This window comes from Macaca thibetana, chromosome 6 (assembly GCF_024542745.1).
Source record: "Macaca thibetana thibetana isolate TM-01 chromosome 6, ASM2454274v1, whole genome shotgun sequence".
In the NCBI taxonomy this organism is placed as follows: domain Eukaryota; kingdom Metazoa; phylum Chordata; class Mammalia; order Primates; family Cercopithecidae; genus Macaca; species Macaca thibetana.
Window position 1 is genome coordinate 108,186,484 of NC_065583.1, and position 14,306 is coordinate 108,200,789.

Genomic DNA, 14,306 nt, shown 5'->3' on the forward strand with positions numbered 1-14,306 from the left:
CAGCAAATGCTTCTTTGTCTTCCAAGCAGTTCATTTTGGCTGCCAGAGCCCCAAAAGTTCTTGCCCAAGGTTGAGAATTAGACAGAGATGTTCCCACATGGGGCTGTACAAATGCCCACACAGTCTACTGTGGGCCAAGCAAGGTCAGCACGCAGTTATAAATGCTACCCTGACAAGCCAGCAAGTTACTGGAGTTGAGCCTCAATAGAACCTTTGTGCAGTACAGCTGGTTGCTTAACTCTAGGTGCCCATGGGAGACCTGGAGGACAGATTAACCAGGCCAGCAGCCTCAGGGGAGGGACTGAGGCTCAGCCTCTTTGTCATAAGGGAGGGAGGGAGACAGCATTAAGAAATGGCCTCCCGGATATTTCCTATAGTACAGAATTTGAATTTACTCCTAAGAGGAAGCTACAGGGGCCTGAGCAGTGATTAACATTGATTCCAGGGTTCTGGGAGCTAAGATTCTAGGCAATAAAGGACTTAAGTGTGTGCACGTGTGTATGAACCCTTGACATGGAAAAAATATGAAAAAAGGAGATCCAGAGGCATTTCTTATTTTACTCTAAGACAGCCCATTTGAAGATGACCTTATTCCAGAATATTATCCAAGCCAGGACAACAGTTTCTCCGCAGTGTTTGAGAACAGGCTCACTTCCTGCCAAGGAATGATTTTTCTTGTGGTTGGTGGTGTGATTTAGGGATAACTTGGTGGTACAACGGAGATTACAAATCCCCTTGCTAGATGTTAAAGACCTACAGCTATATTGTATTCACATATCAATGATATTCAAACAAAGCAACAAGAAACAAGGTATATTCTAGTCTAAACTCAAAGATAAGAACATCTGTTGGTTTCAAAAACGTATGTAGCAAAGCCCTATTAGGTAATATATTGATTTAACTAAATTTTAGAATTTAGTGTAAACTACTCCCATGGAAGATTTGCAATCAGATGTTTCAGCCAGTAACTAAAATGTGCATTCGCCAAAGGTTCAAGAGGTGGGCGACAGACACTCACAATGAGACACTGAGTACCGAGGCAGGAAACTCAGCCATGCAGGCAGGGACTCCTTTTCTGAGCCTCCTGACACCCAGAACAGTGCCAGGTATACAATAAAGACTCAGTAAGTGTTTGTTGAATGGATTAATGAGCAAAAGACATCCTCTTCTTTGAAGGCTGGCCTAGACACTGTTCTAGCACATGAATGTAAAAATCTCACTAAGAAAAAGAGCAAATTGAAAAATAATATTTATCATATGATACATTTTTTGCTTAATGAAAAAAAATCTCACCTGGCACAGTGGCTCATGCCTGTAATCCCAGGACTTTAGGAGGCTAAGATGGGTGGATGTCTTGAGGCCAGGAGTTTGAGGTCAGCCTGGGCAACATGGCGAAACCCCATCTCCACAAAAAATTGAAAAAATAGCCAGGCATGGTGGCACACACCTGTGGTCCTAGCTACTTGGAAGGCTGAGATGGGAGGATCACTTGAGCCCACAGAGTTTGAGGCTTCAGTGAGCTGTCATCTTACCACTGTACTCAAGCCTGGGCTACAGAGTAAGACGCTGTTTCCAAAAAACAAAACAAAACAAAACAAAAAACAAACCCAACTCTGTGCATTTAGAAGTGCATAGAAAAAAATGCTACTGAAAAGTTATACTTTGTATTATTAACCACAGCTACCTCTGAAGACTGGCACTGACTTAGGTAAGAATCCTACCACATTTTGCAAAATTTATGCATTTCTGCATTATTTAACCTGGTAAAATAATTTTTGCATTACTTTCATTGGTTAGAAAGTAAAGATTCTTTTTCAGACCTCACTTAAATAATACTCTCTAATATGTGATTTGATGGAAAAGAATGTTAACTTTTTATTAAAAGAGAAACCAAAGTTTAGGACAGTTCATCATTTCTGAAGGTCAAGATAATTTCCTAACTTCTGATCAAATGGATCTCTATCCACCAGGCCAGTGCTAAGTTATTTTCTAAAATGCTATTTTAAAAAGCTAGTAGAATGTTAAGAACTTCATCAGGTTCAATATTTATTTATTCAATCAATATTTATTGAGTGCTATGCTTACCTTATGGGTTTTTCTGTAAAACAGGGATTGTAGTACAAAGTGTAATATGGTGGAAAGAAGTCAGGGTTCTATGTGGATTTTTTAAAGTCAATTCCTGTTAGAATTGGAATCTCAGACTGTGGCATTTCCTCATCAAGGCTGATTGTTACAGCTTATTGTTCATCTCAGTACTTTATTTCCATTCCATCTCAAGGGTAGAATGTCCATGTAACAGGATGTGGTCATGTGATGTTTCTCCTATAAATTTATCATAACTGCAATTGTAGATGTACAACAATCCATACACTCAACGAAAATAAACCTTCTAATGAGGGCTCAAACTAACCACCTTCGAGAATTGCTCTTTCTGATTGTATTTTAAGGCCATTAAAATATTTGTTTAGTGATTTATTCTTCCTGTAGACAGATGTAGGTATCAGTCTATTTTTCACATTACAGTGGAGTTTTCTTTTTAAATATTCTCGTTGGTCTTGCAGTGAAATACGCAATATGATACTTCCTCATAGCGACACACGTAAAAGCACTATTCATCAAACAGTATTTTCAAGCATACTTCTCGTTATTCTTTCAAGTACATAAACATAGAAAAACCCTTTATTCTTTTCACAATAGAAAAAGATCCAAAGATACGGTACAATTCCTGACATGCATGTTCTTGGATTTTAAGAACAGAGCTACCATATTGCCCATAAAGTTCTCTCTTGGTCTCTCTCCTTCTCTACCCACACCAAATACATAATTGTATTTGGCCCAAAGCTAAATCAAGGTAAATGAGACGTGACCTATTAAAAAGGAAATGAATAATCCCAGTGAGGGGAAAATTGCATTCCTGGCTAGAAGCATGCAAGTCATGACTTGGATGTATAGGTTTACTCTACCACTTTGCTAGATGATTTTGCTGTTTGGGTGGCATGTCTTCCATCATCAGAATTACCTCATGTAGTCAGCAAAATAAGTCAAATCATGTTGTGGTGCTATCTACTTTAATTTTTTTCAAGGTTCTTTCTAATGGATTCTTTTAAATTAATGGATGTGTATATAGCACTCCTTTTGGAATAGTTCTTATTAAATCCTCTAGAACTCGGTTTAAATCAGGACTTGAATGATCTGCATGAACAGGCACATGGGTCGGGATTTCACTCATAAAACTAATAGAATTCCTCATGTTTCTAAGTACCAGTGGAGTCAGCCTTGTACCAACTGTGTGGATGTGGAGGAGGAGGTGGGGTTGAGAAAGAGCATATTAAGAGCCTGGCATTTATAGAATTAGTAAAATGCCAGAGATCATGTCTGAAAATAGAGTTTGCAAACTGGAAGTGTCACGTGAGCATTCAGTGTTAATATCATCATTATAATCGAGATTAAGATGGCCTATCTGGACTTCTTGTTCACATAAAGATGTTTGCTTTAGAAATATGCCCGCTAATTACTAAGCTCTGAATTATAGGCCTGAGATAAATTTGGATTTACTCTCTCTACTTTTTTCATGATTCAAAACAACATAACAGCTTTTCGTGCAATTCATATCACCCCCAAACTGGAAACAACCCTAATGTCCAGCCAGAGAAGAGTGGATGAGCAAATTATGGTACGTTCATATAATGGAATACTACTCGGCAATAGAAAAGAACTAACTACTGATACACACAGCAACACAAATGAATCTCAAAAACATACTGATTTATTTAAAAAAAAAAAAAAACAGATACAAAAGAGTACGTACTGCACGATTCCATTTATATGAGGTCCGCGAGTAGGCAAAACTAACCTGTAATGACAGAGGGCAGATCAGGGTTGCTTGGGGCCAGGGTAGGGAACTGCCAGCAAAGGGGCACAAGCGAATTTCTGAGTGATGAGAATGTTCTATATCATGATTGTTGAAGTGGTCATGAGGGTGAACACATTTATCAAAATTCATCCAGCTGCACACTTAAAATGGGTGTATTTTATTGTGCGTAAATTTCTCTCAATAACATTGATTTTAAAACAAGAGCTAAAAACAACAACAACTAAAACATGACCATGGAGTATGTATTTGGGTCTCGGCAAGTGTCAGATTTAAAAAGATATGCACCAAATGGTTTAGTCATGGTTGCTCCTAGGGAGTAGAATTTGTAGGGGAGAGATGAGAGGAATGTGTTTTGTTTTGTTTACTGTATGTCTTTCTCATAAATAGGTATTGCCTTTGTAAGAAGAAGAAGAAAGAAGAAGGAGGAGGAGGAAGGAGGAGGAGGAAGGAGGAGGAAAGGAGGAGGAGGAAGAAGGGGGAGGAGGAAGAAGGAGGAGGAGGAAGAAGAGGAAGGAGGAGGAAGAAGAAGAGGAGGAGGAGAAAGAAGGAGGAACAGGAAGAAGAACAAGAGGAGGAGGAGAAGGAGGAGGAGGAGGAAGAAGAGGAGGAGGAGGAGGAAGAAAGGGAGGAGGCAGAGGAGGAGGACGCGACGGCGGTGTAGTCCCATAGATACACTGAGAGAAGCTGAAAGAAGTCCCCTTGGTTCTTAGTGTGCTCACATTTATGGTATGGGTTTAGCTGCGTGTGGTTATGTGGTTAAATTAACATCATGCTTCGGGCTTGGAAGGGGCAAGCTTCTAGAAGACTCCCCTGTGTGGAGGCTGTGGGCTTCTAATCTGAGCTGGGCTGTGTTTGCGGAGGTACGGCTTCTCCAAGTGGAAAATAACAGGCAGCCAACAATTTAGCCCTGAGAATGGCTGGGGGAAGGCTATGGCAGCCCCATGTAACCCCCCAGGAAGTGACAATCTTAGGATAAGGGCTGCTGGGTCCCTAAAGAGCTTCACTGACTTTACAGAGATTCTGGTTCCCACCCCTTCTCTCCTATGGTTTTTAGCGTTTCCTTTTAAAAAGCTGTCTCATCTCAGCTGGGTTAAGGGGAACCCAAAACTTTTTTTGGTTGTCTCATTTGTTTTGGCATTGAGTTTCAGAGAATAGGAGATTGTCTTTGGTGGCCAGACTTCGTGGTGACTGAAGGCATAAAAATGAGAAGCGAGGAGCCAAGGCTGCTTACACAGACCCCCACTCCCATCCCACTCCCAAGCAGTTCTTGTTTCCAAGATTTTCTGTGAAAAACGGGCCGCGGGGGTGGGGGTTAGGGTAGGGACGCTTGGTTATAATTACATGTACCCAATAGAAAACAATAATTTAAAGATTAGCTTGCAGGGCAGCATGCCTTCCCACATGGCAAGAGGCAAGTTTGGCGGGCCTCTATCTGTCGGGTGATTTGGAGAAGCCCGGGCCGCGCGCCTCTGCCGGGTAAAGGCCTGGGACTGACTGACCCGTCTGTGTTCATCCGCTTCGGAAACAGAAACTTCCCAGGTGGCATGGGAAAGAAAACACCAACCTAATCCTGAAAGGGTAACTTTAAACCAAAGCCCAACCAAGAAAGAGAGTGGGAGAGAGACTGCTAACCAAGACAGGCCAGAAATAAAAGTCCCATTGTCCTCATGGGGCGGCTCACAGCCGCACCTCCTGTCCGCCTGGCCTGCGCTGCACTCCGACACCCGCGAGACCGCGTTCCAGTGGCAGGCGGTCTTCGTCGGGCGCGCTGCAGCGAGGGCTTACGCTGCAAGGAGATGACACCGCACACCATGAAACAGGAATGCAGCTAACAGCAAACCCGCCAGAAAACAGGAATGATGTATCTGGGAGTGCTGAGTCCATAGGCGGAAGGCGGGGTAAGCAAAGGAGGGGAGGAGGGAAAGGGGAATCGTCCCAGCACAGCTGCAACTGAGGACAGAGACTCTTCCTTCAGGAGCGAGACAGGTCCTAGGAGATTTTAGTGGCTGCAGGCCAAATGGAGCCACTCAGAAGGATCTCCAGCCAAAGTGCAGGCAGCCGCTCACCCTAGGGGCTGAGGCTGTCTGGGGCAGCCATTTGCTTAATAAACATCACTTGAGGTTGGCAGGGTGACTCATGCTTGTAATCCCAGCACTTTGGGAGGCCAGGGCTGCAGGAGGGTGGCTTGAGGCCAGGAGTTTGAGACCAGCCTGGGCCACTCAGCTAATTTTCTTAGTTTTTGTAGAGAGAGGGTCAGGCTACAAAAAATAAGAAAATTAGCTGAGTGTGGTGGTGTGCCTGCCTGTAGTCCTAGCTACTGGGGAGGCTGAGGCAGGAGGATTGCTTGAGTTAGAAGGTTGAGGTTACAGTGAGCAATGATTGTGCCACTGTACCCTATCTCTGGTGATACAGCAAGCCCTGTCTCAGTTAAAAAAAAAAAAAAATCTCTTGAAAGGATAAAAATCCCCAAATTAAAAGGTTTTAAAAATAAAAGAGTGGCTAGACCATTAACAGACTGATGAAGTAGAAAGAGCCTGGGATGGAAGGCAGGAGCCATGGATTTTAGTCTCTGACTCTGGATAAGTCACCTGTCAGCTTTGGTTTTGACATCAGTTACAGTGAATGGATTGAGCCCAGCATCTACCATCCCTTCTGGATCTGGCCTTCTGAGATTCTCTGAGCACAGGCCTCCTTGGTCCAGAAAAGGGGGTTTCCTCACCGGCCACTCCTTCCCTCTGGTAATCTCATTCTCACCATTGCTTTCCAGAGATCTCTGAGGTGTCTGCCAGCTGGGAAATCACCCTGTTCTTTGGCTGAAATCCACCCAAACCCAAAGCCATAACCTAACCTCTCAACTGGACGAATATAGAGGTGTGGAGCTTGGTGAGCGTGAGGGTTCTCAATGCTGGGGAGGGAAGGTGCTGCTACCATGGTGACAAGGGGACTGGGCATGCCGAAGACAGCTTAGAAGACTTTACAGTATCACACCTGGGTCTTCCTTCCTCACCTTCCACTAAAAGAGAAAAAATAGAAACTTTTCCCAAAACTTGAGAAAATTCTAAAAACTGGCCCTTCCTTACAGATGGGCTGCATTCCCAGAGGACTGTTTAATCCAGGTATGATTATGTATGTTAACGGTTAGTATTGGCTAGCAGTCAAGCCAGGGAGTCGGCCTCAGATTTGGCTGTAACTAGCTCTATAGCCTTGGTAGAACCATGGCTCCTCTCAATGCCTCAGTTTCCACATCTGTAAAGGGAAAGGCTGGATGAGATGATCTGTGACAGCCTTTGAAGACATTCTCTGATAAGTGTGAGTTATCCTTCATGCATCCTGCTCTGCCAGTCTCTCCTGTTTTTCCGTCTTTTCTCAAGCTATAGAGGCAGGGTTGAGAGAAGTGATGGTGAGCTGATGCCTCTGGTAGAACCGCCTAGAAGCACAGTGCTGGGGGATCTCGGATGTCGGCAGTCCTTTGCTCTGACGCATGCCCTTTTCCAGCAGCACAGACAGGCAAATCAGATGGCAGGGCTGGCTTCATGGAAGTGTGATCTAGGAAGGGCCCCTAACTTGGTTTAATGTTCCATGTTGCTGTCTTGAAATTTTAAAAAGTCTTTTAACAAGGGGCCCTGCATTTGCATTTTGCACTGGGCCCTGCACAATATATAGTCGGTCCCAGCAGGGCGCCTTGCCAGCTACTTGGATCAGGAGCTAGTGGGGACAGATCTGGCAAGGGTACAGTGCCACAGATTCCAGCTCCCCAGACTGCAAGGCAAGAGATCCATGGGGTGTGTGGGCGTGGCTAAATATATGGATGTGCAAGCATTTAACAGAGAAAATATACTGGTAACTGTTAGGTAGGAAACTTTTTCTTAACAAAAAGCACAAAATATGTATATCAAATGTGGACCAGCACACACGTGTGTGTGACCCCAAACACACACACACACACACACACACAGAGAAAACCTTAAAATGGCCAGAGACTTTGAGCAATTTAAGATCAATAGTGAACCAAGGCTGGATGTGGTAGCTCTCACCTGTAATCTTGGTGCTTTGGGAGGCTGAGGTGGAAGGATTACTTGAGTCTGGGAGTTCAAGACCAGCTTGGACAATACAGCAAGACCCCCATCTCCACAAAAAAAATTTAAAAATTAGCTGGGCATGGTGGTGCACAACTATAGTCCTATTTACTTGGGAGGCTGAGGCAGAAGGATCCCTTGAGCACAGGAGTTCAAGGTTGCAGTGAGCTGTAATCATGCCACTACGCTGTAGCCTGGGTGACAAAGCATAACTCTGTCTCTAAAAATAAAGAGTGAGCTAAATGTTAACTTACATATGTTTCAGACTGAGCAAATTTCCTAAATTAATTCATTGGAAGACCCTAATAAGATATTCCAATTTTGAAAACTTTACAGAGGTGACTTGTAAACAGAATATGATGGAGAATCAGGGCATACCTCTGAATCAGGATGGTCACTTGGGCAGGAGTTTATGCCTTGTTCGTGATCTGATCAGAGAATTTACATGTTCATTACTATCACTGTCTTTCCAAGGAGATACATGCTACATGTAATATCTGGATATTCTCAGATACTCAATAAAAACTTAGTTGTATTCATCTTTGTGTCTTCACAGAAATATTTGTGTCTTTCACAGAGATGCCAGTGTGACTGGCATAGACTTTGTTAAATAAATATTTGCTTATTTAATGAATACTCATTCACAAGTAGACAGGATTTTTTTCTTACTAACTGTAACACATCTAATTAAGGAGGATGAACATATATTTAACTATGCAAGAATATCATGGATTCATAGAACATTAGACAACAAAGACCCTTGTCTATTATCTGGTCCAGCCCTCTCATTTGATAGATTAGAAAACTGAGGCTCAAAGAGTCTAAGTAAGTTATTTGAGGTCACATAGCTAATCTCTACCAGAACCCAGCTCTTCTGACATCTAACCCGAGTGAAATTTTCCACTAAACCACTCTCCCTTAAGAATCAGGAAGCTTAAATAAAGAATTCGAGGTGTTTACTCAGCACATATATAGTCTTCCTAACCCTTCATTATGGAGGGAGAAGAACTCAACTGTTTTAATTGCCACCTGCAAAAGTACTTCGTGATCCACTACAGTTACATTTGTGGTGAGACCTTGTGAAAGACAATTTGAGATCTAAGGCAAAATAAGAAGGAAAGGAGGTCTAATAAAAGCTTTTTATTTGCAGATTGGAATTAAGTGCTCTGTGCCCAGGCCTTTGGCTTTATAATGATTTCAGGGTTGCCACTTTAATGCTTCAGCGAGCAGAAAATTGGAGAGCAAAAACTACAATCACTCAGCCCTGCCAAGCAACACCCCCTCAAACCTAGCAAAATGTAATACTTTGCTTGCTCAGAACAACTCTAAAGCCATCTCAGCTCCATTCATACCACAGGTTTTGAGGAAGCTGCAATACAGTGATTTTGTGTCACCAGACCATCGGCCCTTCTGAGTGATGTTTTTCAAAGCTGAATTTCTAATAAGTATTCCAAGTCCCAGATGGCCAATCAGATGCAGCCTCTACAGCCCACACAACAAACTGCTGGGCAGGACCTGCAACAGGTCGATGTTTTCCGGGAGGGTGGAGCAGTGACCAGACAGCATTAAGACTCAGCCAGGAAATTAGTGAGGTGCAAATTACATGGTGGTGGCTGCAGGGCAAAAGGAAAATTGTAGGCCATTGCCTGAAGAGAGAGAGAAATAGCAGAGTGGTATTTTGGGGCCTGGAGACAGTGAGCCACTGGACATGTTCATCATTGCCTTAAAAAAAAAAAGCAGCAGCAACAACTTTTTTTTTGCAGTACGTACACAAACAGAAAAGTGCACAAATCATAAAGGCTCAAGGAACTTTAATTGGAAAATATCCAACACCCTACACCCAAATCAAGAAAGAGAGTACCCCTTTGTGTCCCCTTCCAGTCACCCCCAGCCCAGGGGGAATAGCTATTCTGATGCATCCTTGTCTTTTTGATGTAAGCCAAGTGGCAACCAAGGAGGAGACAAAGTTTTGAAGTTTATCCAGGTTATTCCCATAGCTCAGTTGCTGAAGGCTAGGTCTGGTGGCCTGCTGGGTCCTACCTAGCTCAGTAGCTCCTCTGGTACAAGTGGATCTTGACAGGGTCAGATTGGGAGAGGAGGAGTGGGCAGCCCCTTGAAGAGAGGAGGAGGAGAGGAAGACGCAACACTGTGCACTGGCCCTCTCCCCTTCCTGTCCTGCTGCAGAGCTGGTCTCTGCCCTGAAGAAGGCTGGCAGAGATAAGACAGCAAAGTCTCCTCAGTGTCAAGGTTGTTGGTCATAGTTGACAGCGCTGGGCTGTTCACATAGGGTTCTTCTGTTTCTTTTTTGGTGTTTTTGTGGGTTTTCTCTCATTGTAGGCTCTCTGAGTTCCCTTATAGTGGTCAACCATTCTGGGGGAGGAGTATAGGTTGTTTTGCTCCATGGGTTTCCTGTTAGGCAACAAAGTCAGGCCTCGAAGGCTTGGCAGCTTTGACACTGATTTTTGTGGCCAGGAGTCGTGGCTAGTTTTGCTCAGTTTGCCACCTGGCTGCAGTGGCCTATTTTACCCCTGAGTTATCCCCTGTTTCTGAGAATAATCAAGCAGGTTTTAAATATGCTTCATATTCTGGCTCAGAGTTTGGCCATGGCTTCTCTCTGGTATATAGTGCTGGTAGATGTCTATATCTATAGGGGAGAATCCCATTTTGACTGGGCATCAAAAATAACAGCCAAATTCTTTTTATGTTTTCTGTGGGGTGGTGAAGAGATGCTTACTGTCTCGGGGGAGATGATCCGGCCCAGTTATAAGTGCATCCTTGGCTTGCTGAAAGGAGTTTCATTGTCTCTTTTGGCTCACCTCCATTTACTTCTCAACCCACTGCATTTCAGCTTCCCTGGCCCCACCATGCTCCTCTGACTAAGGCCACCCAAGACTTCCTGGACGTCAAGTCCAATGAAGACTTTTCAGTCCTAATCTTAAATCAGCCTCTTGGTGGCATTAGCACTGTTGACCTCTCTGACCACCATGGCTTCCCTCTTGGCTGCCAGGAGAGCAGCCCAGGCTTTTCTCCGGCATCTCAAGTTCATCCACTTCAGTCTCTTTCAGAGTCTCTCCCACTTCTTCTTGCCTCACTGATGTTGGGCTTTCCTAAGCTTCTGTCCTCAGCTCCCTCTGACTCTACCCTTTCCCTAGGCAATCACATGCACACTGATGGCTTCAGCCTCACAGCTGGAACCACAGCTAGACTTGTCTTCTTAGAGCTCTAGCCTGACCACTGGCCTCTCCATGGCCTTTCTATAGCATTTAAAGCAATTTCAACCCCAGCTGCATATTAGAATCATGGCAGCTTAAAAAAAAAAAAAATCCATGTGTGAGCTTTACCACCACAGCTGTTGATTTAATTGATCTGGATAGGACCTGGACATGGTTATTTTGAAATCTCCCTGACTAATTCTAATGAACAGCCGGAAATTAGGACACTGAGGCACAAGGCACATATACGTAGAGAGCTAAAGTGCTTTGGACAAGAATGCCTTTACATGGCCACACTGGGCCCTTCTTCAGGATAATGAATCATGACTCTAGCCCTTATACTTTTAAAGCCCTTTAAAGGCATTACCTAGGAATCAGGATTGATGAAAAACAAAAACAAAAACACAAGACTTTGAGAAATGTCTCTGATTCAGAAGACTAGTTCTCCATCCGCCAACTCCCTTCCCACAGACAAAATTTGCCCTGACCTTGCTTAAATTCTGCAGCTTATTTAGGGTGTTTTTAAGGCCTTGAGCTGTCTGCCCTGTTCTGTCCAGCGCCCTACTTCTCCGAATGCCCCGAGGTTCTCCAACCACAGAATGACCTATAAGACCTGAACAGATGGGTTGAAAGGAGACACGTTACCAGGAGTAGAAGTAGAATCTACTAGGAGAATCAGAATAACTTGGAGCCTCAGTTTCCCTAATTATGAAAATGGAACTAGCAAGTCCTTCTTTTAGGGAAGGCCTGAAAAGCAATTGAGATCATGAAGATGCTAAACTATTGTCATTTGTATTTCCAACTTGAATCCAGACTTAAGTTTATTCACACCAGGGCTGGAAATAACCATAAAATGTATGAGCGGGAAGCAACCTTAGAGATAATGCTATCCAACCACTTTATTTTACAGGAGAGAAAACAGGCCCAGAGGTTATGACTTGCTCGAGGTGATGCTGCCGGCCAATGGCTCAGCTAGGATAGGCTTTCAATTTCCTGACTCCTAGTCCAATGTTCATTTCACTACTTCAGGCTTCCTAAGGGATGATTCTTCATCCATGTGGCTGGGCTTGAGTCATCACATGCCACCTTTTCAAGTAATAGACCCAGGCAGGGCACTCTGGAATGCAGGGTCATCTGGGAACCTAACCTACTTTTTTCCAAAGAAAATCAAAGCTATTACTTTCCCTTTCTTCCCATCCTGCCTCCCTCTCTACTCAAGACCCTGAATATAGCTCTCTGCCTGAAGCTGTGAAACTTCAGAAGCCTTCCTGCCTCTTCCTGCTATGACCTCAGGGTGTCTTTCCAGCACAGTAAACTTCTGGGGGTGAAAGTTAGAAGGGGACTCAGCCCAGACAGGCTGGATGTCTGCTGTGTCATGCCAGATTAACCTGTGCTTCTCTCTGGGCTGACTCGGACCAAATACAAGTATTCTCTAAGGCTTGCTTTTCTTACTGATGAAATGGGCATCATAATGGTAACTGCTATGTGGAGGAGTTGTGAGGATTAAGATAATTTCCCCAAGGCAGAAGTCCTCAAGCATGGTTGTACATTGGAATTACTTGGGAAGCTTTAAAAAATGATGCTTTGGTCCTACTCCTAGAAATGATGATTTAATTGCTCTGGGCATCAGATTTTTAAAATTCCCCAAACATTCCCCACGTGCAGCCAAGATGGAAAACACAGCTTATCTGTAAAGGGCCCAGCACAGCACTGGACAAGTGGTCGGCACTCAAGTGCTTCTCATTTGATTATAGTAATGATTCAAAGCTCCCTGCCCAACTAGAACTTCACAGCCCTCTAATGGACCTTCTGCCTTTCCGACTTTCTGGGAAGGACTTTCCTCCCCCTCCATCCTCCCAGTTCTACCCACAGCTCCCACCCCGAGTTTCTCTGAAACACTGGTCTCCCAAAGGTCAGTGAAGGAAGTAAAAGGGGTCCAGACATCAGGTGACTGTTCGCAGACCCATTCCAGTGGACACTCGGGCACCTACTGGTTGTATCTATTGAGACTGTTTACCCTCTCGGCGCCTTCCTCCTATAAAATGGGAGGAACTGGCATGCGTTACTCCCCTAGAAGTACTGGGCGCTGTGCTAAGCGATTAGAACAAGATGTCTTCTCTTAAGTAGGGTGATCACACTGCCTTGCCAGTTATTAACGGTGAGAAGAAAATGAGACAAAGCCGCTGCACAGAGCCCGGGCCAGCCCGCAGGCGGCGCCATTCAGTGGGAGCAGTGGTCTCAGACCCCTATCTATGTCGGGCAGATCTGCAAGTCCCCACGAGGCTACCTTGTGGAGTTGGAGGAGGTCCCGCAGGTGGAGGCGACCCTCCCTGCTGGTCTTGACAACACTTTGAAGGCACTACCTTGAAACCGCCCCCTCCTGGCCAATTTCCGGGACCTTTCTCCACTCCGCCAACCGCTCAGCTCCGTTCTGACCTGAGTTCGAACTCGCCGCGCAAGGGAAGCGTGCTCTGGGGAGTGGTACTTGGCCGCTGACCCGCGCGGACGCCGCACATCTCCCTAGGGTGCGCGCAGCACATCCACGAGAAGCTCACTCTGAGGCCCGCCGGGACGCGCTCGGCGGTCCCGGTCCAGGAGGGAAATGCAGGCTGCGCCCCTCATCCGTGCAAAGGCAGCTGGGCGCCCACCCGCGGGCTGCGAGCACTGCCCGGCTGTCCAGCTGCTGGACCAGGCCCCCTCCTCTCCCGTCTCAATCTGGCAGGCCGCATCTCAGAGGCCCCGCGCCTCCTAGTGCTCCGGAGGGTCGGGGCGGGCTCCCAGGAGCCCACCCGTCCTGAATGTTCCCTTTGACATATCTGCAAAACTAAACACCGGGCCTAGGCCGCCGGGGACCAGGCGGTGGAGAAAATAGGTCAATACCCGGCGGGTCACGCCACTAACAGCCCTGACTCCCGGGCGCTGCACTCGCTGCACGCCTCTGGTTCTTTGCCCGACGGCGCTGTGGGCCCCGAGGGCGACTCGCCGCCCTTCTGCATTGCGGCGGGTGGCTCCTTGCGTACAGGCGGCGCACCACAATCCCTACTCACAAGATACCGGCTCCAGTCCCGGCTCCTTGGCGTCCTCCCTGGAACCTCGGATAAGCCCCAACTTCTCCCAGCCCGTCACTTACTTTGATGGTAGAGT

The 14,306-nt window shown here is 45.4% G+C and overlaps 1 protein-coding gene across 1 annotated transcript in view; it reads left to right on the forward strand.

The window, feature by feature from the left end:
- Positions 1-413: 413 nt before the first annotated feature.
- MRPS27 (mitochondrial ribosomal protein S27) overlaps positions 414-14,306 on the forward strand; it is a 1,100,726-nt gene continuing 1,086,833 nt past the window's right edge. Inside the window, exon 1 of the mRNA XM_050793573.1 lies at positions 414-417. The gene's annotated coding sequence lies outside the window, so the exon portion shown is untranslated. The remainder of the gene's footprint in view (positions 418-14,306) is intronic.